At 38.9% G+C, this 22,397-nt stretch overlaps 2 long non-coding RNA genes across 2 annotated transcripts in view; one reads left to right on the top strand and one right to left on the bottom strand.

The window, feature by feature from the left end:
- The window catches only part of LOC129634785 (uncharacterized), a 138,262-nt gene that overhangs the window by 111,107 nt on the left and 4,758 nt on the right, over positions 1-22,397 (top strand). The window contains exons 4-5 of the long non-coding RNA XR_008705897.1: positions 8,371-8,461; positions 8,543-8,633. This is a non-coding gene — a long non-coding RNA (uncharacterized LOC129634785). The remainder of the gene's footprint in view (positions 1-8,370; positions 8,462-8,542; positions 8,634-22,397) is intronic.
- The window catches only part of LOC129634789 (uncharacterized), a 179,869-nt gene continuing 161,210 nt past the window's right edge, over positions 3,739-22,397 (bottom strand). Inside the window, exons 3-4 of the long non-coding RNA XR_008705906.1 lie at positions 4,511-4,669; positions 3,739-3,888 (exon numbers count right to left, since the gene is read on the bottom strand). This is a non-coding gene — a long non-coding RNA (uncharacterized LOC129634789). The remainder of the gene's footprint in view (positions 3,889-4,510; positions 4,670-22,397) is intronic.

The raw sequence follows: 22,397 nt of genomic DNA, 5'->3' as shown, positions 1-22,397 counted from the left end.
GTTTTTGTTTTCTTTGGAAACATACCCAGAAGTGTAAATGCTTATCATTGTGGTAGTTCCAGTTTTAGATATTTTTGAAGAAAAACTATTCTCAACAGTGACTACACCACTTTACATTTCAACCAACAGTACACCATGATTCCGTTTTATCCACATCCTCGCTAACATTTGTTATTCATAGACTTTTTGATAATAGCCATTCTGACAGGTATGAGGTGATATATTATTGTGGTTTTGATTTTCATTTCTCTCATATTAGCAATGTGGAGCATCTTTTCATATGTCAGCCATCTGTATGTCTTTGGGAAAAAATCTTCTCAGGCTTTTGCAGTTTTTAAATTGGGTTGTTAGTCTTTCTGATATTGAGTGGTATAAGCTATTTATATATTTTGTATATTAATCCTTTTTGGTCACATTATTTGCAAATATTTTCTTCCATTCTGTAACTTGTCTTTTTGTTTTAATCATTGTTTCCTTTGCTATATAAAAGATTTAAGTTTAATTAGGTCCCATTTGTTTGCTGTTGCTGTTATTTCTTTTGTCTTAGGAGACTGATGCCCTCCTATCCCCACCCACCCCCAATTGCTTATGATTATGTCAAAGAGTATTCTGCCTTTGTTCTTTTCTAGGTGTTTTATGGTTTCAGGTCTCCCATTTAGGTGTTTACTCCATTTTGAGTTTATTTTGTATACGGTGTAAGGAAATGTTCTAATTTCATTGTTTTACAAATAGTTGCCCAGTTTTCCCAGCAAGTTTTCTTGCCTCTTTTTTTGTATATGAATCTTCCAAATTCATTCTATGAGGCTACCATTACCCCTATACCAAAACCAGGAAAAGACACTACAAGAAATTGCAAGCCAGTATCTCTGATGAACATGGGTGCAAAAAACAAATTCCTCAGTGAAATATTAGCAAACATAATCCAATATATGAAAAGGACCATATACCATGATCAACTGAGATTTGTTTCAGGGATGGCTCAGTATTCTCAAATCAGCCAATGTGATAAACCACATTAACAAATGGAGGGACAAAAGTCACCTAATTATCTCAGTAGAGACCAAAAAACATTTGAAAAACATAACATCCATTCATGATAAGAACTCCCATTAATGTGGACATAGAGTGAACATATCTCAACATAGTAAAGGGCATTTATGACAAGCCCATAGTCAACATAAAAGCTGAAAGCCTTCCTGCTAAATTTTGGAAGAAGACAAGGATGCCTACTCTGGTGACTTCTTTTTAACATAGTATTGGAAGTCCTAGCCACAGCAATCAGTCAACAAAAAGAAATTTAAAAAAAACAAAAAACTTCCAAATAGAAAGAGAAGTAAAAATGTAACTATTTTCAAATGATGTGATATTATACATGCTGCTACTGCTAAGTCGAGTCAGTTGTGTCCGACTCTGTGCGACCCCAGAGACCACAGCCCACCAGGCTCCCCTGTCCCTGGGATTCTCCAGGCAAGATTACTGGAATGGTTTGCCATTTCCTTCTCCAATGCATGAAAGTGAAAGTGAAGTCGCTCAGTTGTGTCTGACTCTTCACAACCCATGGTTTGAGCAAACTCCAGGAGAGAGTGAAGGACAGGGAAGCCTGGCGTGCCGCAGCCCATGGGGTCTCAAAAAGTTGAACAACAACACCTGTTGTGGATTTGGATGTATTCCGGAACAGCATACTTCATTTTGTTTTTGTCTTAACTAGGTGAGGTTCAGTCTGAGCCAAACTGTCAACTGGCTTTTGGATCTGATCACCCTCCAAAAACTCTAGAAAACTCTAATGTCTCAATCAGGAAAAAAAAAAAAAAAAAAACACCAAAAAACTGTTAGAACTAGTAAATGAATAAAGTTGTAGGATTTTACTGTGGTTTTATTAAAGTAGTCTCAAATGGTACTTCACAGCTGAGTAAATGAATTGAATATTTGAGTGTATATTAAACTAAGATCATACTACTTTTACTCAACCTATCCATAATGCTTGTATGTGTAAAAGGAATTCTCTCTAAGAGGATTATTACTATAGTTAATTCCTAAGTAAGGCATATTCCAACTTCAGTGTGGTGATTAGAAAGGCTTCTTTGAAGAACTGAAATATTGTCTGAAATCTAAGGCATGAGAAGAAGCTACACATGTGAAATGTGGGAGAAAAAGTACCCTAGGCTAAGATCAAGCCAAGTGCAAGACCTTAACCTGAAAAAGCAATTGCTGTGTTTGCAGAACCAAAAGAAGGCAGGCTGGTCCCTCAACCTCTTTGCCAAAATCTGGTGGGGACCCTGACTGCAAGACTTGCACTTTGTATACACCGTCTGTCCTTTAGCAGCTACAGCAAATCTTGGTAAATAGGCAGGCCTCTATTATTTTTGTTGAGTAGTTGAAGTATTGAAGAAATGGCTGGTATGAGTCTTTTATGTAAATTTACATGCATGGTAATATTGCTAACAAACACTGATTCACTACCTTCCTCTCAGCACTAATGTCTCCAAAGGACTGCACTGGGTTGCATTGAACGACCATTTATCCATTTTCTTGAGAACATTCCTAAAGTGTTCTTGCCTCTATGACTTGGTGACAAAGCTCCCCTTCTAGGAATGCTGAAACACATATGCTTCTGTTTCTAAAATTTCAGCTATGCATGTTCAATGCTTCTAATTTTGCTGTATCTGAATTGCAGCTGTGTTCTCATTATATATATATATATATATATATATATATATGTGTGTGTGTGTGTGTGTGTGTGTGTGTGTGTGTGTGTATTTGTGTATATGAGTATTTGACTCACCTTAAAAAGCATAAATTGGAGAAGGCGATGGCACCCCACTCCAGTACTCTTGCCTGGAAAATCCCATGGACGGAGGAACCTGGTAGGCTGCGGTCCATGGGGTTGCAAAGAGTCGGACACGACTGAGCGACTTCACTTTCACTTTTCACTTTCATGCATTGGAGAAGGAAATGGCAACCCACTCCAGTGTTCTTGCCTGGAGAATCCCAGGGACGGGGGAGCCTGGTGGGCTGCCATTTATGGGGTTGCACAGAGTCGGACACGACTGAAGCGACTTAGTAGCAGCAGCAAAAAGCATAAATACTTACTAAGCATTGAAATCTTAGTATGAAAATGACCATATTATATTCAATATCATTCCTATATTTTAAATAGGTATGTACATATTAAAGTATGAAAGTGAAGTGAAAGTGTTAGTTACTCAGTCGTGTCTCTTTGCAACCCCGTCGACCATAGCCCATTAGGCTCCTCCATCAATGGGATTCTCTAGGCAAGAATACTGGAGTGAGTAGCCTTTACCTTCTCTGGGGGATCTTCCCAATCCAGGAATTGAACCCAGATCTCCTGCTTTGATGGCGGATTCTTTATCGTCTGAGCCCCAGGGAAGCCCATATTAAAGTAAATGTGTGTGTGTGTGTGTGCGTGTATAAACTTTCTATAAGGGGCATCTATGTTTTAACTTAAAACTATATTCTCTACTACCAAAGATTATCTGTGCCATGCAGCATATCCTATTCCAATTCACATTAACTTTAGGCCTTTCTTCAATGTCCAACTCAAGCCCCACCTTGTATGGGAAGCCTTTCTTCAGCATTCCAGCTACTAGTGGTATGATGACTTTCAGAGTACTGTTTTTGTATTCTTTTCATTTGTGTCAGGCTGGGCCAGGGAGAAGAATTGAAAGGGGTCAGACAGAGTGGCCTGCAGGAGCCTTTATTGTTCAAGAACCAGTAATAGGTTGACAGACTGTGGCTTCATTGCATTGTATCGGCTTCAGCACTCAAACAGATTCAATGAGGTCTTTGAAACTGATGACTTCTGAGAGTGATTCTTGTCGTATTTGGGTTGTAGACTTCTTCAGAAGTTTTTGATAACTGAACTTTCTCCTCCAGAAAGAAAACACATGAAGCATACAAGTAGGCACATAGTTTAAGGTTGTTTAAAAGATCCCAAGAAACCCATCAGTTGAAGTCTATTTTCCAGGTGTTAGGGACCACATGTTAAAAGCAACAACAAAAATACCCAACCCTGCCAAATAACTGGCATTCATTAAGAGCTTACTATGTTCTGGGCCTGGTATGCAATAAGTCACATGCATTATCGCTTTGTATCTTTTAAGTTTTTTCACAATCCCCTGTGGTGCCTTCTATTGATATATCTATTTTATAGAGAGGAGAAAGCAAGATACAGAGAGGAAGTTCAGTAATTTTGCTGAAGGCCAACTGCTGGGAAGTTACAGAGGCTGATTTTGTTCTCGGGCAGTCTGAATCACTCCCTTAGCCATACTCTCACTGCCTTTCTTCACTGTATTCCTTGTCTCTAATCATGATGAGAGGTGACTAGCACATTCATTTCGTGAGGGAGTATGCTACCAGAAACCTGGGTGATTGACAAGAGCACCAGATATTAATGTTACAAATTCTTCCTTCAGTAATGGAAACCATCCATTCTGAAATACACAGAGAATAAAGATAGATTTGAAAAAGCCCATGAGGTAAAATTTCTTACCTGGAAAGTCCCATAGACAGAGGAGCCTGGTGGGCGACAGTCCATGGGGTTGCCAAGATCTGGACACAACTGAAGCAACTGAGCAAGTACGAGCATGCAGGTGGTAGTGAACAGCCTCCCTACTACTTCTTACCCAGAGATTTGCTTAATGTCTGATTTCTAAGACGAAGTTAAAAAAAAAAAAAGAATAAAATTTGCCTTCATTTTCATTGTAACATATTCTAATTTTAAGAGATCACAGGTTAATTAAATTCATTTAAAAACAACTTTTGGGTACTACCTTAATTAACCTTCTAGGTTTCCTCGTTATTCCACTCCTATTCAGTGCTGTCAGTTTCCCAGGGTGAGGGTTAGAACTCCTCACCTTGTCAGGTAGAAAGGGAGGGTGGGAAATAGCATTTGTTCCTCTGTTTGATTAGTAAAGCTCATTAACTGTCAGATATAAAGCACAGACAGTCCATCCAAAGAGAACAGCAATACCAGTGACATTTATTTCATGGCTAGTGTTCAGAGGCTCCTTAGAAACCAATTTTCATTCTTACAGCTCCTGTCCCCAGAATGGGACTTCTCTAGGATTCATAAGCAAGCCTGATCAAAATGCAAAGTGAGAAAGAACAGATAAAAGGTCTTAGATAACTAAAGCACAAAACCAGCCCCAAAGAGTCATGCCAGAGATAAAGCAGCAAGAGTTTTAACTGCTTCCCTTTATACCTGGGTATTATTTATACAGCTTCAGTAGTGTTGCTGTTTTGTGGTTTTCCTGTGACTTCACAAAGTCAGTGGGCATCAGAGCTATTGATGTCCCAAAACAGTGGAAACTGACACTGGTTTTCTGAATTGATCACTGGTTTTCTGAATTGATCACTATATTCAAATAGTGAATCTATTTTCCCTACTTATCCTAAAATGCTTCCAGACTGCAAACTTGAATGAGGACTTGGCCTCATGTTTCACATGCAAGAGTTCTGTGCGGTGAACCAAGCAATCCTCTGAAAGCATTTATGCTCTCTAGCAGTGTGGTGAGCATTTTATTCTTTTAAACAAATATCAGGAAAGGGTCCTTCTCCAAACTGATCTATAGTTTACCCAGAGAAATAGATATTGAATAAAGTCAATATCCATTTTTTATTTCTATAGAGATGGTATCCTTTAAAACTAGACCTCTAGTCCTTATTTGCCATCAAACCAACTGTATTATTTTCCTTACCTACAGTGTGACTATATTGCATGGCATTTATAGTCTGGCTGGAAAATCATGTAGCTTTCTGATTATGTGTAGTTTTGTATTAACCTTCATTACATTATTTTACAAACCCCTGAACTAGCTTATGATTTTCCCCATTTATAGAGGAGTAAACTGAGAAACAGAAATGTGAAGTAACTCTCCTAAAGGTGCCCATTTAATAAATGCAGAAGGCAAGCAATGAACAGATTCTGCTGGCTTAGCCAGAAGACTTTCTAAAGTCTTTTCTAGCTCTAACAGTCCATGATTCAAAGCTACATTAATTGCAATTTTTCTTTAATTTACTTTAACCACTGGCTAGCCTGGTGGGGGGCTTAATAAAACATAACACTCACAACTTATTTCTCAATCTCCTCCAACCGCTTCTATTCACAAAAGAACATGACCACGGAACAAAGCTAGAGGACCCAATGAACTCCCAGTGTCCACTTGGTTACTCCTCATGTCTCAGAAGAGTGGAGGACTGAACCAGAAAGTGGGATAATTGCTCTATTACTTAAAAACAATTTCAAGGAAGTATCTCTAACTTGAAGGAAAGATGAGTCAATAAGTGAAATTTCCTGAAAAAGATACCTCGGAATAGAGTTCTTTGAATTTTGAAAAGGAATTAGAATTACCTGTGGAGTTACTAGAAATGCATATTGATGGGCACCACTACAGAGATTCTGATCCAATATATGAGGCTCATGTGTCTGAATTTTTATCAAGTTCTCTAGATCTGATGTAATTAATGTTAAAAAGGAACTGTCCTAGAGACTCCCTGGAGTCCATTTGAGCTGCTATGACAAAATACCATAAACCTGTTAACTGATAAGCAACAGAAATTTATTCATCACAGTCCTTGACACTGGGAGTCTGTAGATCAGGATGCCAGTGTGGTTGGGTGAGGGCTGTCATCTGTTTTCACACTTTTCCTTTGTATCCTCACAGAACCAAAAAGGCTAAGAATCTCTCTTGTGTGTGTGCTCAATTGCATCCAATTCTTTGCAACTCCATGGACTATAGCCCACCAGACTCCTCTGTTCATGGAATTTTCCAGGCAAGAATACTGGAGCAGGTTGCCATTTCCTAGTCCAGGGGATCTTCCCAACCCAGGGATCGAATGTGCATCTCTTGTGTCTCCTGCATTGGTAGGCAGATTCTTTATTACTAATGCTACCCTTTAGGTTCTCTTTTATAAGACACTAATCCCACTCATAAGGATCCAGTCTCCAGTCTCATAGCTTAAGCTCCTCCCAAAGACTCTAATTCCTACTACAATCACCACTAGGGGCTTGGGATTTCAAAATCTGCATTTTGTGGTGCCATAAACACTGAGACCATAGCAGGCAGTGCACCCAGTTGTTCTTAAAATAGTTCCACGTTTATTTGAGGTCTTCCCATAGATGTTTACATTCTTAAATCAAACTTCAAGGTTGATATATTCATCTTCTTTTTTGACATCTCTACCTGGCTATCTCTTAAGTCATCTCATATTTAGCCTCACAAAATTCTTGATTTTATTCTCCCCTGAATATTGTTCTCCACATCTTCCTCAACCCAATAAATAGAATTACTAACAATGTGGTGATTAAAATAAAAATCAGTAACTCATCCTTGCCTCCTCCTGTCCTGCCCATACTTTGACCTTCTTACCCTCCATCTCTTCCTCCAACTCCTAATCTACTTCTAATATAGATCTTTCATTTGTTTACTTTTCTCTATTGCCACTATCATCATCTTAGTCTAAGCCACCCTATATGTCACCTGGACTTCTGAAGTAGGGTTCTCAGTGGTCTTCCTGATTCCAGTCTATCCCCTCCAATTGGCCTTCTATATAGCAGCTAGTGATTTTTCAAATGCTAAACATACCACAACACTTATGGTCCATACAAGTGTTCCACTTGAATCACTCTAATGGTCTCTCATTGCAAATAGAATTCACACTCCTTAGTATGGCCTGCCAAGCCACGAAGGGTTAGTCCCCACCCAGCTCCAGACATACCAGCTTTCCAACAGAAGGCAGGCTTTGCTCTTCCCTCTGCATAGGTTGCTCTGCTCATGATGCCATCTGTAAGGTTTTCCCTCTAAATCAGTCCTTCTGATCCTTTAGATTTCAGTTGAATTGTCACCAACTCAGAGAGGTGGTCCCTGACTTCTATGGACCCTTTCTACCTTGTGATCTCTTCCACAAGCTACTGTATTTTCCTCATAGCATTTATCACTATCTAAAATTATTTGTTTATTGCAGATAGAATGTAACCTCCATGGAGTCAGAAACCTCACATGTCTTGCTTTCTTTTGTGCCTCAGTGCCTAGCACCCTACCTGGCACTTAGAAAAGACCTGATAAATATTTGTCTCATTTAAGTCCAGAGTTAACAAGTTGTTTGGATATTTCCTTCTTTAAAAAATATGTAAAACTGAGATTATGTGGAGAAAGGTATAATTAATGTAGAAGGTAGAATTCTAGAAAAACAAAAGAGTAGGTTTTGTGAAGTATATCTCCTTTGTCCCTTAAAATCCCACACAATAGAATCTTTTAAACTAGGATAATCCATCCACATTAGTCCCATCCAAGCTGATTATGTCTAATCCACATGAATTTCTTAACTTCTGGCTCTCTTTTCTTAAGGCAGAAGGCAACTGATCTGATTCATAACCCAGCCCACCGTGCTCATGGTGGCCTCCTCAGCATGGATATAGAGGGTTCACTGAACATAATGAAAGGTACTTGGCCCTAAGCAAAAACAAATGATGATGAACCTCCTTGTGCTCTCCTCTGCTGTGAAACTCCTCATCTGTTATTAGCCCACAGAGCATCCTGTTGTGGAAATGTGATTGCACTTCGAATGATCAGATGAATGAAACATGGATGGATTCCTCCAAAGGCTGCATGGAGGTAATTCTCTCTGCTTAAATGTTACAGACAAAGTTCAAATTCTTTCAAACAATAGAGTGTTACTTTTTTTCCCCCTAAGACCTCACATTTAAGAATCAGCTCAAATATAAATCTCTTTGAAAGCTGCCACTTTGCAGTGCAAAAGACTTTAGCATGCTCTACCTCGACACCAAACAGGTCAAGGAAAAAAGTAATACTTAAGAATCTTTTTATGGTGGCAGTTATTTTGGGGTGGTTGTTTTCTTGGCCCCAATGCATTTTTCCTTCATCTGGTAGGAAATCTTGATTTTGCTTTATCAAAGAATCCTCTCTTAATGCTTAGTCCAATAATTTAGCTGTGATAGATCCACACTGGATGTAAGAATGGAAACAGTCCATAAAGTGTTCCAATCAGATTGTTTCTCCCCGGAATTTTAATCTTGAGTAGAGTAACTCAATAACTGGAAATGGTAGTATGTGATGGTGGTCCAGAAGAGAATGTCATTGGTTCCTGTTTCTAAAGTTTCCAGAACTCCTGGCTCCTTATGTTTTCAGAGACCTGTTTCTGAAGCTTTTATTTACATTGTAAGAGCTATTCCATGATATTAAGCTTGTTTTTATTATCTATGGACACCCAGCAAACCTCTCCAGAGTATAGTGACATAAAATGATTTTTTTTTTTAACTTGTGGTTCTTTAAGTTAGCAGCAACTGAGATTCCCAGATGGCTCAGTGGTAAAAAGTCCATCTGCCAATGCAAGAGATGTAAGAGATGTGAGTTTGATCCCTGGGTCAGGAAGATCCCCTGAAGTAGGAAATGGCAACCCGCTCCAGTATTCTTGCCTGGAAAATTCCATCGACAGAGGAGCCTGGTGGGATGCAGTAAATGGGGTCACAAAGAGTCAGACATAATTGAGTGACTAAGCACAAGTTAGCAATTAGGGCTTGGCACAGAGTAAATGGCTAGTTTCTGCTCCAGCATGACTGGGACCTCAGTCCCGTAGCTACTGTGCTCCTGTAATAGTTCCGTAGCTACCTCCTACTGCTGTTGTGGCAAACTTAAGTGATGAATCTGCTTAAAACCGCAAGTGATGCTAGGCATCTCCAGTTCATCTCTCCAGTAAACTGTGTATTATGGTAAAAACTGATCTCTTATTATTCACTCGTATTTTTTCATTGTATTTAGTGCAATACCATAAACCTTGAGTAACACCATGAGACCCATATGAAATGCTATTAATGATGTTAGAAATGCTCCCAAGAAGCAGAACAAAGATATGACACTACAAGAAAAAGTTGAATTGTCAGACATGCATTGTAAATTGAGGTCTTCAGCTTCAGTCGCCCACCATCTCAAGAGAAATGAACCCAGCTAAGTAAAAAGGGGAAAGGAAATTCATGAAACTGTCACTGAAGCTATGGCCATAGGTACAAAACCCCACACATTTTGTGAAAGACCTTTTTTTTATCTTGATTCAAAAATGTGGGTGCAAGATTGTGGTAAGAAATGTATATCTATAGATTCTAATATGATCTGAGGAAAAGTAAAGTCTTTCCATGATGACTTAAAGAAGAGAATGAAGGATTTAAAGCCAGAGAACTGAATTCTAGTAAAGGATGATTTGATAATTTTAGAAAGAGTTTTGGCTTTAAAAATGTCAGGATAGTGGGAGAAGGAGCTTCTGCTGGGCAAGAAACAGCAAATAAGTTTGCAATGTCATTAAGAAGGAGAAGACAATGGCACCCCACTTCAGTACTCTTGCCTGGAAAATCCCATGGACAGAGGAGCCTGGTAGGCTGCAGTCCATGGGGTCACTAGGAGTTGGACATGACTGAGTGACTTCACTTTCAAGCATTGGAGAAGGAAATGGCAAACCACTCCAGTGTTCTTGCCTGGAGAATCCCAGGGATGGCAGAACCTGGTGGGCTGCCATCTATGGGGTCGTACAGAGTCAGACACGACTGAAGCAACTTAGCAGCAGCAGCAGCGGCCATTAAGAAAATCATGTAAGGGAAAGGATACCTGCCTGCCTGAATAGGTTTTTAATGCAAACTAAAGTACCCTATTCTTGAATAAAAATGCCACAAAAGACATTTATTAATAAGGAAGAGAAGCAAGCAACAGGGTTTAAGACAGGAAGGGATAGGGTAACTCTACTGTTTTGTATAAATGCAAGCAGAATTTTGATCATAATTGCCCATACCTATAAAGCTGTTAACTCATGAGCCTTGAAGAGAAAAGATAAACACGAGATGATAGTCTTTTGGTTGTACAGCAGGAAGGCCTGGACAACGAGAATCCTTTTCCTGGATTAGTGCCACTGATGCTTTGTCCCTGAAGTCAGAAGTAACAGTAAGGGGCTGCTTTTTTAAGTTCTTTTGATTTTTATATTAGACATGCTCCTGGCTACCCAGAATTCTATAAATTCAATACTTCAGGCACTGAAGTAGTCTGCTACTGCTGCTAAGTCACTTCAGTCGTGTCCAACTCTGTGCGACCCCATAGACAGCAGCCCACCAGACTTCCCCATCCCTGGAATTCTCCAGGCAAGAACACTGGAGTGGGTTGCCATTTCCTTCTCCAATGCATGAAAGTGAAAAGTGAAAGTGAAGTTGCTCAGCCGTGTCTGATTCTGGTGACCCCATGGACTGCAGCCTACCAGGCTCCTCTGTCCATGGGATTTTCCAGGCAAGAGTACTGGAGTGGGGTGCCATTGCCTTCTCTGCTGAAGTAGTCTACTTGCTCCTAAATGCAAAGTCTCTAATTCAGCCTCTAGATCAGGGGCTCATAAGGACCTTTAAGACTCTTTACACATACTACAAAGATCTTCATGACACAGATAACCACTATGGTGTAATCACCCACCTAGAGCCAGGCATTCTGGAATGTGAAGTCAAATGGGCCTTAGGAAGCATCACTATGAACAAAGCTAGTGGAGGTGATGGAATTCCAGTTGAGCTATTTCAAATCCTAAAAGATGATGCTGTGAAAATGCTGCATTCAAAGTGCCAGCAAATTTGGAAAATGCAGCAGTGGCCACAGGACTGGAAAAGGACAGTTTTCATTCCAATGCCAAAGAATGCTCAAATTACCGCACAATTGCACTCATCTCACACGCTAGTAAAGTAATGCTCAAAATTCTCCAAGCCAGGCTTCAACAGTACATGAACTGTGAACTTCCAGATGTTCAAGCTGGATTTAGAAAAGGCAGAGGAACCAGAGATCAAATTGCCAACATCTGTTGGATCATCGAAAAAGCAAGAGAGTTCCAGAAAAACATCTACTTCTGTTTTATTGATTACACCAAAGCCTTTGACTGTGTGGATCACAATAAACTGTGGAAAGTTCTGAAGGAGATGGGAATACCAGACCACCTGACCTACCTCCTGAGAAATCTGTATGCAGGTCAAGAAACAACAGTTTGAATTGGACATGGAAAAACAGACTGGTTCCAAATAGGAAAAGGAGTATGTCAAGGCTGTATATTGTCACCCTACTTATTTAACTTATATGCAGAGTACATCATGTGAAATGCTGAACTGGATGAAATATAAGCTGAAATCAAGATAGCTGGGAGAAATATCAATAACCTCAGATATGCAGATGACACCACCCTTAAGCAGAAAGCAAAGAAGAACTAAAGAACCTCTTGATGAAAGTGAAAGAGGAGAGTAAAAAAGTTGGTTTAAAACTCAACTTCAAAAATGATCATGGCATCTGGTCCCATCATGTCATGGCAAATAGATGGGGAAACAATGGAAACAGTGACAGACTTTATTTTGGGGGGCTCCAAAATCACTGCAGATGGTGACTGCAGCCATGAAATTAAAAGACACTTACTCCTTGGAAGGAAAGTTATGACCAACCTAGATAGCATATTAAAAAGCAGAGACATTACTTTGCCAACAAAGGTCCATCTAGTCAAAGCTATGGTTTTTCCAGTAGTCATGTATGGATGTGAGAGTTGGACTATAAAGAAAGCTGAGCGCTGAATAATTGATACTTTTGAACTATGGTGTTGGAGAAGACTCTTGAGAGTCCCTTGGACTGCAAGGAGACCCACCCACCCAGTCCATCCTAAAGGAAATCAGTCCTGAATATTCATTGGAAGGACTGATGCTGAAGCTGAAGCTCCAGTACTTTGCCCACCTGATGTGAAGAACTGACCCATTGGAAAAGACTCTGATTCTGGGAAAGATTGAAGGCGGGAGAGAAGGGGACAACAGATAATGAGATTGTTGGATGGCATCACCAGCTCAATGGACATGAGTTTGAGCAAGATCCTGGAGCTGCTCATGGACAGGAAAGCCTGTCGTGCTGTAGTCCATGGGGTTGCAAAGAGTCTACCTGACTGAGTGACTGAACTGAACTGAACTGAACTGAACACATACTACTCTATGAAGAGGATTTTCAACAACATGGAAGAGAACCCTGTTAAGGAAAACATCATGGAAGTCTAGAAGTCTCCACCAGTGGAGATGCCATTGTTTACTGAAATGTCTGTGAAAGCCATCTAGCCCCAAACAATAAATTCCTGCTAGAGAAAACTGTCCAGATGTTATATATGACTTTACAGAATTTACAATAGGGCTAATTAAGGAAATCATGAAAGACTGTGGATATGACAATAAAAGTTGGAAATGAATTTCAATTGAAAGCCATGGGTTTCAAGACATGGGTCTTGGAGATATTAAGAGCCAGTAGATACCACAACAGAGATCTCTTATACCACAGAGACAAAGACAGGATGCATTATCCCTGAGCCTCTGGTTTCTCCATTGGAAGAGGATAACTCAAGGGAACCAACAGCATCCCTAAAGTCCAGCATTGTGGGTTGCTTTGTGAGAGCCCCTTTTCTGGTCTTGCATCATGAGTACTAGAGAAGAATATGCAATATTACTGTGAAGGAGAAAGGGGGAGGAGCTTGAACAGCCAGCACATGGACCTTGGCAGACCAATTTCATTCCTGTAGAGTCCAGGTAATAATCCCACCCAGTGGCTTTGCTCATCTGCAGATCCAAGTCATGCAACCTCTGACCAGTGAATGAGTTGGGAGCAGATCTGCCTAATTTAGATCCTCAAACAAGTTTTGCCAGACCTAGAGCTCAGTTTCTCCACATCCAGGAAAGGAGCTCAATCATAGCTCCATTCACTGTGTGTCTTCTGGCCCCAGCTTACTGGAAGGGCTGGTGAGAACTCCTGGAAGCAGTGAGGCCCAGAGGCTTGAGCTGAAAGTGAGTGGGCAGAGTTGATTATCCCCAGAGCAAAGCCAGTACTGGGTATGGAGTGTTCTGGTATTACACACAGGCAGGGGGATTAGTTCATAGCTAAGGCTGAGGGTAGCTCCCAGACCCTCCCAACTAGAGAGCTTATTTGGGAAATTGAGAGTAGCCTGAAGTGGCCTCTCCCGCTTCACCCAAGTAGGGAGTTGAGACATGACACCACTCACTCTGGAGAGGCCCCATCTGACCAGAAGAGTTGCTGACAACTCCTGTGGCTCAATGGCACTTGAGCCTAGAGACAGGCAGGCAGAGCTACAGGTTTGTAAGCCAAAGCCAGTAACACTGTTTGATCAAGGAACTTGGGATGTGGGTCACCTTGAGATAAGAAAAAAAGAGCTTTACCAGGTTTAGAGCTGTTTTCCCACTGTACCCAGGCAAGGAATGTAATTTATAGTTCCACCCATTGCTGAATATAGCCTTTAGCCTGTTCAAACAGGGGAGCTAAGCAATATGCAGCATATGGAAAGCTGCATAGCCCATTCAACAGCCCTGCGTACAGTGGTGTTTTGTTAGTCAATGGCTGCTTCCATCTTCAGAGCAAAAGTGGTGGTCTCACCTGACCAGGGAGTTAAGTGAACATTCTGGCCCCATTCAGGTTCCCAAACAATGGGGTGTATGGGCCCTGGGTCCTGTCCTTCCAGAGCAGGAAAGGTAATTCATAGGCTCATTTACTACTGAATAGAGTACCCAGTCCTGACCTTCTAGTAAGCCTAACTAGCAAATCCAAGCAATGGTGGACCCCATCCTGCAGCCCCACGCAGGTAGGGAACCAACCAGCAGTCCTAGCCAAATGGAGATTTATGAACTGTCAGACAAAGAATTCAGAATAATCCTCTTAAGGAAGTCTAGTGAACTATAAGAAAACACAGATATCAGTTGCCAGTCAGTGACTGCTCCCTGCATCTACGCACATCATTTGAATAGTTGCCTCACCCAAAAATAGACCATAAAAGCAGAGCCCAGATGCCCAAGGACATTGCTAGCAAACATACCCCAAACCCAAACTCAGCTGATTGGTGAAGAACTGCCTTTGCCAAAGCAAACTTATAGTCTGGGAGAGGAACTCCATTAGTTAAGTATATAGATTCCAGTATAAGGATGCAAATATCAGAAAAAATTGGGTAAATATGATGCCACCAAAGGAAACTAATAAAGCTTCAAAATAAAGAAAAGGAGATTTATGAACTGTCAGACAAAGAATTCAGAATAATCCTCTTAAGGAAGTCAAGTGAACTATAAGAAAACACAGATAACAAAACCAAATTACAAAAATAATACATGGATAAAATTCAATAAGGAATTCAGTAAAGAAGTTCAATAAGGAATTCAGTAAAGAAGTTCAATAAGGAAATAGCAACCATCAAAACAAGATAAAACAAACAGAATTCCTAGAGTTGAAATTACAATAATTGAGCTGAAAAATTCAAACAAGAATTTAAAAAGTAGATTAGACAATGCAGAAGAAAGAATCAGTGACCTGGAGGATTAGACACTGGAAATTACAAATTTAAAGGAGAAAAAAGAAAATAAAAGAAAATAGAGATAGCCTAAGAAAATTATGAGACACAATGACTAGAAACAATATTTGCATTATGAAAATTCCAGAAAGATAAGAGAAAAAGAAATGGACAGATAGGCTGAAAACTTACTGAATCTGGAGAGACAAATGGACATCCAGATCTACAAGGTCAATAGGACCCCAAATAGATTGAACCTGATTAGGACTACCTTAAAGCACGTTATAATTGTCAAATGTCAAAGACAAAGGAAGAGGTTGAAGAGCAGCAACAGAAAAAAGAAATCACATATAAGAAACTTCCATAAGACAATCAGTGAATTTCTCAACAACAGCTTCTTATGGCAAAGATAAAGAGATCACATACTCAAAAAAAATTGTAAGAAAATAAATGGCACCCAAGAATTCTATACCCGGTGAAGCTGTCCTTCTGAAACAAAGAAGGGATAAAGACTTTCTTGAACCAACTAAAGCTGAGGGAGAGCAATACTGTAGACTTAGCTTAAAAGAAATATAACCAGAAGTTCTTGGAGTAGAAGTAAAAGAACGTTAATTAGCATCATAAAAACATAAAAAGGTAGTACAAATCTCACTGGTAGTGGTAAATAAATAGTCATAGTTAGATTACACAGTATGGTAATAGCAGTGTGTAATTCACACACAACTTTAGTTTGAACATTAAAAAATAGTAATAAAAATAACCATAACTACAAAGATCTATTATCAGTAACACAATGTAATATAGATATATAACAAAAATAACCTAAAATGTGGGGAAAAGCAAAAGTAAAACTGTAAAATTTATGAATTCTACTGAAGTTATCAGTTTAAAATAGGGTATTATAAGTTTAAGATATTTTATGTAAGCTTCATAGTAACCACAAGGAAAATCCTCTATTAATTACACAAGAGAACATGGTGAAGAAGTCAAAGCACACTGATACCAGAAAGTGTCAAAACACACAAAAAAAGAGGCAGCAGGTTAAGAATTTAAAAAACAATATAGATCTACAAAACAGCCACAAAACTGTTAACAAAATGACAGTAGTAGTCTCCTACCTATAGATAATTACTTTAAGTGTAAACAGATTGAAATAAATAAATGTACAGAATATAGAATGGTTGAATGGTTTAAAAGTCATATCCAATAATATGCTTCCTGTAAGAGACACACCTTAACCTTTAAGATATACATAGACTGAGGTTGAAGGTATGGAAAGAGAGATTTCAAGCAAATGGTAACCAAAAATAAAAAAAAAAAATAAATGAGCTAGCTATAGTTATACCAAAACAAAGACTTTAAACCAAAATGGTAAAGAGACAAAAAAGTCATTATATAACAAGAAAGGGTTCAACATATCAGGAAGCTATAGCAATCATAAATATTTATGTACCTGATATTGGAACACTTAAATATATAAAGCAGAAATTAACAGAGCTAAAAAGAGAAACGAATATTGTACAATCAGATTTGAGGACTTTACTACCGCATTCTCAACAATGATAGATCATCCAGACTGAGAATCAATAGATGAGAGCAGATTTGAAAAACAACATAGACCAAATTTTTCCTTGGAAGTAAAGCTATGACAAATCTAGACAGTGTATTAACAAAGCAGAGACATCACTTTGCCAACAAAGGTCGGTATAGTCAAAGCTATGGTTTTTCCGGTAGTCATGTACGAATGTGAGAGTTGAACCATAAAGAAGTCTGAGTGCCAAAGAATTAATACTTTCAAACTGTGGTGCCTGAAAAGATTATTGAGAGTCTCTTGAACCAGTTAATCCTAAACCAGTCAATCCTGAAGAAAATCAACCCTGAATATTCATTGGAAGGACTGTTGCTGAAGCTAAAGCTCTGATACTTTGACCACCTGATGCAAAGAGTGAACTCATTGGAAAGGACCCTGATGCTGGGAAAAATTGAGGGCAGGAGGAGAAGGGGGTAACAGACAATGAGACGGTTGGATGGCATCACTGATTCAATGAACATGAGTCTGAGCAAACTCAGGGAGATAGTGAAGGACAGGGAAGCCTGGCATGCTGCAATCCAAGGGACTGCAAAGAGTTGGACACGACTTAGCAACTGAACAACAATAAACCAACAGACCTAATAGACATATATAGGACATTCTATTCAACAACATTGGAATACAGATTCTTTTCAAATAAACATGGAATATATACTAGAATCGATCATATATAGCCCATAAAACAAGTGTTAACAAATTCAAGAAGACCAAAATCATACCACAATCTGACCACAATGAGATGAAACTAGAAATCAATACAAAAAGAAAATTGAAAATTCACAGACATAGGGAAATTAATCAACACTTTCTTGAACAACAAAAGAAGAAATTTTAAAAGGACTTAATAAAAGTTTCCTGAGACACAAAAATGGAAATTCTACACACCAGAACTGATAGGATGAAGCAGAACCAGTTCTAAGAGGCAAGTTCATAGCAATAAACGCCTATGTTAAGAAATAAGGATTCCAAATAAATAAACTATGCCTTAATGAAGTAGCAAAAGAAGAACAAATCCCAAAGTCAGCAGGAGAAATGAAATAATGAAGACCATTATTATTATAAAGAGCAGAAACAAATGAAATTGAAAAGAGAAAAACAATAGAAAAGATTAACCAAATAATTGGTTCTTTGAAAAGGTAAACAAAACTGACAAACTTTTATGCCAACTAACAAATTAAAAAGAAAGGGGACCCAAATCAAAAAATTATAAATAAATTAAAAATTGAGACATTACAGTTGATACCTCAGAAATTCAAAGGATCACAAGAGGCTAATATGAACAACTATATGTCAAGAAATTAGACAACCTTTTGCTTGGTTAGTCACTCAGTCATGTCTGACTCTTCTTGACCCCATGGACTGTAGCCCACCAGACTCCTGTTCATGGAATTCTCCAGGCAAGAATACTGACCCAGGGATCAAACCTGGGTCTCTTCCATTTCAGTCAGATTCTTTACAGTCTGTGCCACCAGGGGAGCCTGGACAACCTGGAAGAAATTTTTGAAATTCTTGAAACACACAATTTACTAAGACTGAATCAGGAAAAAGTAGAAAATCTGAGTAAACAAATTACTAGTAAGGAAAATGAATCAGAAATCACAAATATCCCAGGACTAGACGTCTTCACTGATGAATTTTACCAAACATTTAAAAAATAATTAATACCAATCCTTCTCAATTTCTTTCAAAAATCACAAAGGGGAGACACTCCTAAACCCATTTCATGAGGCCAGCATTATCCTGACACCAAAACCAGAAAAATATGAAGAGAAAAGAAAACTACCAGAGTTAATATTCTTTATGCTCAATATGTACTGTGCTATGCTTATGCACTCTGTCATGTGCGACTCTTTGTGACCCATGGACCATATAGCCCACAAGGCTCCTCTGTCCATGGGGATTCTCCAGGCAAGAATACAGAGTGGGTTGCCATGCCCTTCTCCAAGCGATCTTCTCAACCCAGGGATTGAACCCAGGTCTCCCACATTGCAGGCAGATTCCTTACCATCTGAGGCACCAGGGAAACCCAAAATGCTCAATAAAGTACTAGCAATTTGAGTTTAGAAGCACATGAAAAGAATCATACACCATGTTCAAATGGGATATATACCTGGGATTCAAAGATACAACACACACAACTCAGTGTGACACAGCACATTAACTGAATGAAAGAATCACTTCAATTGATGTAGAAAAAAAGCACTTAACAAAATTCAACATTCATTCATGATAAAAACTCTTAAAAATTAAACATAGAAAGACCACATTAGAGAACATACTAAAAGCCATACATGAAAGCCCACAGCTACCATGATATACTCAATGGTGACAAAACATTTTTTGCTAGGATAGGAACAAGTCAGGGTTTCCCACTCTCATCATAGTACTATTCACATGCAACATTTGTTGTTGTTGCTGTTAAGTCACTCAGTCGTGTCCAATTCTTTGCAACCCGATAGATTGCAGCACACCAGACTTCCCTGTCCTTCACCAACTCCCAGAGCTTTCTCAAACTCATGTCCATGGAGTCAATAATACCATCCAACTATCATGCCCTTGTCATCCCCTTGTCCTCCTGCCTTCAATCTTTCCCAGCATCAGGGTCTTTTCCAATGAGTCAGCTCTTTGCATCGGGTGGCCAAAATATTGGAGCTTCAGTTTCAGCTTCCGTCCTTCTAATGAATATTCAGGACTGATTGGATCCCCTTGCAGTCCAAGGGACTTTTAAGAGTCTTCTCCAACACCACAGTTCAAAAGCATCAATTCTTTGGTGCTCAGCTTTCTTTATAGTCCAACTCTCACATCCATACATGACTACTGGAAAAACCATACCTTGACTATATGGACTTTTGTCAGCAAAGTAATGTCTCTGGTTTTTAATACACTGGCTAGGTTTTCTTCCAATTTTGTGGCTGCTGCCAGCATCTGCAGTGATTTTGGAGCCCATGAAAATAAAGTCTCTCACTGTTTCCCTTGTTTCCCCATCTATTTGCCATGACATGATGGGATCGGATACCATGATTTTCTTTTTTTTCAATGTTGAAGTTTAAACCAGTTTTTCACTCTCCTTTTTCAATTTCTTCAAGAGGCTCTTTAGCTCCTCTTTACTTTCTGCAATAAGGGTGGTGTCATCTGCATATCTGAGGTTATTGCTATTTCTCCCGGCAATCTTGATTCCAGGTTGTGCTTCTTCCAGCCCGGCATTTCACATGATGTACTCGGCATATAAGTTAAATAAGCAGGGTGACTATATACAGCCTTCATGTATTCCTTTCCCAATTTGGAACCAGTCTGTTGTTCCATGTCTGGTTCTAACTTGCTTCTTGACGGGCATACAGGTTTCTCAGGAGGCAGGTAAGTTGATCTGGTATTCCCATCTCTTTAAGAATTTTCCACAGCTTTGATTCACACAGACAAACTGCAATGCGGGAGACCTGGGTTGGGAAGATCCCCTGGAGAAGGGAAAGGCTACCCACTCCAGTAATCTGGCCTGGAGAATTCCATGATTTATTAGTCCATGTGGTCACAAAGAGTTGGACATGACCGAGTGACTTTCACTTCCCTTCTTCACACCATCAAAGGCATTAGCATAATTAATGAAGCAGAAGTAGATGTTTTTCTGGAACTCTCTTGATTTTTCTATGATCCAACAAATGTTGGCAATTTGATATCTATTTCCACTGCTTTTTCTAAAACCAACTTGAACATCTGGAAGTTCTCAGTTCATGTACTATTGAAGCCTTGCTTGGAGAATTTTGAGTATACTTTCCTAGCATGTGAAATGAATGAAATTGTGCTGTAGTTTGAACATTCTTTGCCATTGCCCTTCTCTGGAATTGGAATGAAAACTGATGTTTTCCTGACCAGTGGCCATGGCTGAACTTTCCATATTTGCTGTCACATTGAGTGCAGCACTTTAACAGCATCGTCTTTTAGGATTTGAAATAGCTGAGCTGGAATTCCCATGTACTATAACATAGTACTATTATTGCCATTGCTAGTCCTAACTAGAGCAATCAGGCAACAAAAAGAAGTAAAAGATATCATAACTGGAAAAGATGAATTTAAATTGTCTCTAATTACAGATTACATGATTTTATATATAGAAAATCCTAACAACTCAACAAAAAATGAACAGATCTAATCAATGAATTCAGTAAAACTGCAGGATACAAGGCTAACATAAAAATCAGTTGCCTTTCTATACACTAACAATGAACTTTCAGGAAAAGACATAAATTTTTCCCATTTACAAAAACAAGAAAATACTCAGGAATAAATTTCAATATCATGGTAAAACTTATCTACAACACGAACTATAAGGCAGTGATGAAAGAAATAAAAGAAGACAGATGCAAAGTTATCTATGTTCATGGATTGGAAGAGTTAATATTGTTAAAATGACAGTACTGATGAAACCCATCTATATATTGAATGTAGTCCCTATTAAGTTTCCAATGGTGTTGGGGAAAAAAAAAAAACACACACTCCTAAAATTTGTATGGAACCACAAAGTTGCAGGAGACTTGGGTTTGACCCCGGGGTTTGGAAGATTCCCTGGAGGAGGAAATGGCAACCTACTTTGGTTTTCTTGTCTGGAAAAATCTCATGGACAGAAGAAGCTTGGCAGGCTACAGTCCATAGAGTTACAAAAGGGTCAGACATGACTGTCCAAGCAACTGAATGCAAAACACCCTGAATAGCTAAGGCAATCCTGAGAAAGAACAATAAAGCCAGAGGCATCACACTTCCTGAGTTCAAGCTACACTACAAAACTATAGTCATTAGAGGAGTATGGTACTGGCCCAGAGATAAACCCAAGCATATGCAGTCAACAAATATTTGACAAAGGAGCCAAGATATTCAATGGAGAAAAGACAGTCTCTTTAATAAACGGTGCTGGAATAATTGGATATTCACATGTAAAAGAATGAAAATAGTCTCCTGTATTATACTACCCACAGAACTTAAAATGGATTAAAGACTTAACTGGAAGATATGAAACCATGAAACTCCTAGAAGAAAACGCAGAAATAAAACTCCTTGACATAGGTCTTGGTAATGATTTTTTTCAATATGACACCTAAAAGCACAAGTGAAAAATAGTAACAAATATGTGGCACTATATGAAACTGAAAGCTTCTTTGAAGCAAAGGAAACCATCAGTAAATTTAAAATGACAACATATGGAATGTGAAACAGTATTTACAAACTATATATCTTATAAGGGATTCATATCTAAAATATATAAAGAATTCATATAATTCAATAGCAAAAAAACAAATAATGCAATTAAAATATGGGCAAAGGACCTGAATAGACATTTCTCCAAAGAAGATGTATGAAAAGCCAACAGATATATGAAAAGATGTTCAACATCACTAGTTATTAGGAAATGCAAATTAAAATCACAATGAAATATCACCTCATACCTGTGAGAATAGGCATCATCAAA

Source organism: Bubalus kerabau, chromosome 1, assembly GCF_029407905.1.
Source record: "Bubalus kerabau isolate K-KA32 ecotype Philippines breed swamp buffalo chromosome 1, PCC_UOA_SB_1v2, whole genome shotgun sequence".
Lineage (NCBI taxonomy): Eukaryota > Metazoa > Chordata > Mammalia > Artiodactyla > Bovidae > Bubalus > Bubalus kerabau.
Note: the sequence above shows the minus strand (reverse complement) of the source record. Positions and strands in the feature narration are given on the sequence as shown.